This window comes from Diaphorina citri, unplaced genomic scaffold, assembly GCF_000475195.1.
Source record: "Diaphorina citri unplaced genomic scaffold, Diaci psyllid genome assembly version 1.1 scaffold1764, whole genome shotgun sequence".
In the NCBI taxonomy this organism is placed as follows: domain Eukaryota; kingdom Metazoa; phylum Arthropoda; class Insecta; order Hemiptera; family Psyllidae; genus Diaphorina; species Diaphorina citri.
Genome location: NW_007379190.1, coordinates 6,072 through 9,367, shown reverse-complemented (window position 1 = coordinate 9,367; position 3,296 = coordinate 6,072). Strand labels below are relative to the sequence as shown.

Genomic DNA, 3,296 nt, shown 5'->3' with positions numbered 1-3,296 from the left:
TCAAGAAATTGGAGGGCGACATATCACTTCACAAGATTCAGGATATTGCTCTGTGCGGAAGTGCCCAAATCCTGAGGAAGACCATCTACTAGAAGCAAGAAGAAACCTGGCCTGAGGATTCTGGTTGAATCTTGGCCAGATTTTATTGATCCCGACAGTATATGTTTTATTGTTGTGTTGAAGTTGAAAATAATAATAATAATAATAATAATAATAATAAAAACTCGTTTGAATTCGTTTAAAACGCGCACTACGTCAATACACAGAATATAGACAGCCAATACAGACAAAGGGAAACAACAGTTGATTTTACCTTGCGCATTAAAATCAACTGTTGTTTCCTTTGTCTGTATGGGCTGATGTATGGCGTAGTGCGCGACTGGAAAGCATACAAAGGAGTTTTTTTTCTTCTTCTTCTTCTTCTTCTTCTTCTTCTTCTTCTTCTTCTTCTTCTTCTTCTTTTTCTTCTTCTTTTCAGTGTGACCCTCTATCTCTATCTACCCCGTGTATGTAGTGTAACAGATGCGTCAGGTTGTGTATGTGTGCTGGCAAGCGTTGTACCACGTGACGGGTGCCAAAACCCGACAGGAACCAGGTGTATGCCATAGCACGGGTATACTATAACAGGGGCATGCGCCTGCCATACACCTTTCATATTGAGAGACGTAGCAATACACAGACACACTCTTTTTTTACTCGTATGTAGATATATTATCTAATTTATTATTTAAATTTGCAATACAATGTACCTAATACTAACATTTTTAGTTCCTACCTAGAGAGGGACCTATCTAGACACTAAAAAAATAGAAAGTAAAAAAAAAAGATGAAAAAAAAAAGAAGAAGAAGAAGAAGAAAACATGCATGAGATAAAGTCCCGTCTTATCTCAAAATTTTAGGTTTTCTAGGTGAAAATTTCTGACATTAGTGGAGATGCCAAAACTCTTGCTCAGAAATAATCCAATCAAATAAAAGTAAAAACCTACGCGCCAACAGGGAGATAATTGTGTAGGTACCTACTTATATTCAATAAATTTATTTTTTACCTTCTTCTTTGTCTTCTTTTAATTTCTCTTTTTAAAGTAACGCATATAGGTACAGGTGGAGATGCCAAAACTCTTGCATCAGGAAACTAGTGGAGATGCCAAAACTCTTGCATCAGGAAACTAGTGGAGATGCCAAAACTCTTGCTCAGAAATAATCCAATCAAAATAAATAAAAGTAAATTAGTAAATACCTACGCGTCAACAGGGAGATAATATTATGTACCTACTTATATTCAATAAATTTATTTTTTACCTTCTTCTTTGTCTTCTTTTAATTTCTCTTTTTAAAGTAACGCATATAGGTACAGAGTACCTACTCCAGAACCTGCTGTTACCATAATGACTATCACACTCTGATATATCTAATTATTATCGTCATTATTTGCAATTTGTAATATTGGCTTTTTAGCCCGTCCTCCCTTTATTATTACGATAGTAAATCTTCTTCATCTTCTTCTTCGCCTTTTCCCATGTTCAGATGGGGTCGGCGTTTGTCGTCAATCAGCTTTAGAGTGATCGGTTTGAGCCCAACTGGTTTTGGCTAAAACAAAATTTTCCGAGTGGGATGCCCTTCGCACTCAACCTTCGCTATTGATATAGCATGAGGAAATTTGGACCAGTCTACTCCCTGTTTATAGTCCCCTAGCTAGACACTTTCTGTTTATAGTCCCTCAGCCAGACTCATTATTACGATAGTAAATATAAAAGTTATAGTGGACGGGCTACTGTATTATAAATATCTATTCTTTCTATGAAATATTAGTAAGATGAAACACAATCAAATGTTAGGACGGTTTGGCTACCTTACGTGAAACATATTGTTAAATATTTAAATGCCACATGCATTGTGTTCAATGTTATTCAAAGCAAGGACCACACATACAATATAATATATGCATCACACACACTCTATTATGCGACCTATTCTCAATGAAATAGAGATATGTTGTGTTATCCTGCAATTGTCATTTTCAGTACAGTTGGTACCATGCTAGAATGTAGAAGAAATGTACAGATATCTTCTGTGTGGTCTCTGTATGTGGTGATGCTCGTAATTAACTTATAATATCTTCAATGGAGATAGCAAAACCAACAATGACCACAATAGTCACAAAGGCTCTTCTTTAATAAAGCCACCAGATAATGACATCCAAATAAAAAGTCATTATTTTTCAAAGGTTATTGAGACTATTGAGTATTTCTTTTATCGCACGGATGATCCCTCGATGCTTTCTCCGAAATGGAAAGATTGTGCACATTTCCTGGTGCTTACAAATCTCCTTGCCAGAAGTGCCACAATATTCAGCCCTAGTTCGGCAGGTTAACATGTTTGCTGAAATTGGATTTTCCTACCAAAACTCTGGTGCATGCTGAATAAAAAATTAATAATCCCTAGATAATTTGATAATTTCATAGTTATGTGCTAGCATCCAAAACAGCGTTTATTCGATGTAAGAAGAATTCCTGTGCATCCTCAAATCAAGACGATGTGATGTTCAGCTAACTTGGTCCTGAATAATTTTGCCGCTAGTGACAGCAGCAATATTATGCCAATCATAAATCCTTCATCGGATTGCAAATTGCAATGGAATATGCAAAGTTCCCCATGAGTGCCTACACACGTCGCGATTTCTTATTGATTAAATCTGTTATTTATTGAACTTTTGTAATTAATGTGTTTGACTTTGGAGTTATTATAATAAAATATTAATAACTCTATTTGAAAACAAGTGCAGGACCCTATACAATCAATAACAGTACCTACAGCTACAGTCCAAGTTAAGAGTAACTTTGGTGATTTTTAGACAAATAGAAAAATGAAATGTTGCCTACTTCTCTGATTGCAACAACATTAGGTACCTATTCGTTCTTGATTCTTTGGTCATAGCTATTGATGAAGTGGAAGCAGGAATTCAAATGATTTTCTGGTCCTTGTCCTTGATGCGAATATAATTATCCAAGTGGAAAGCAAAGCCTCTATGAGAAACGTAATGGGAGGTGTGAGCCCAATAAAACCCTAGACACAATGGAGTCTTTCAAAGGCCGAGCTATAACTTTGTGGTTACCTTTCAATATTGGTCCTATTTCGAATTTATTCAAAAGGAATAGATGTTTTGTTTTCTCAAAAACCTACAGGGTGTTTGGTGGACACATTACTGAAAACTGGAGATGTCAAAGACAGCTGAAGATATCTGAAAATTACACTACCACGGCTTCTTTATCAAAGTTCTTAGAAGTGTAAAAAAAAAA

The 3,296-nt window shown here is 35.7% G+C and overlaps 1 protein-coding gene across 1 annotated transcript in view; it reads right to left on the bottom strand.

The window, feature by feature from the left end:
- The window catches only part of LOC103517141 (linear gramicidin synthase subunit D-like), a 22,932-nt gene that overhangs the window by 17,668 nt on the left and 1,968 nt on the right, over positions 1-3,296 (bottom strand). The gene's annotated exons all lie outside the window — the stretch shown is intronic.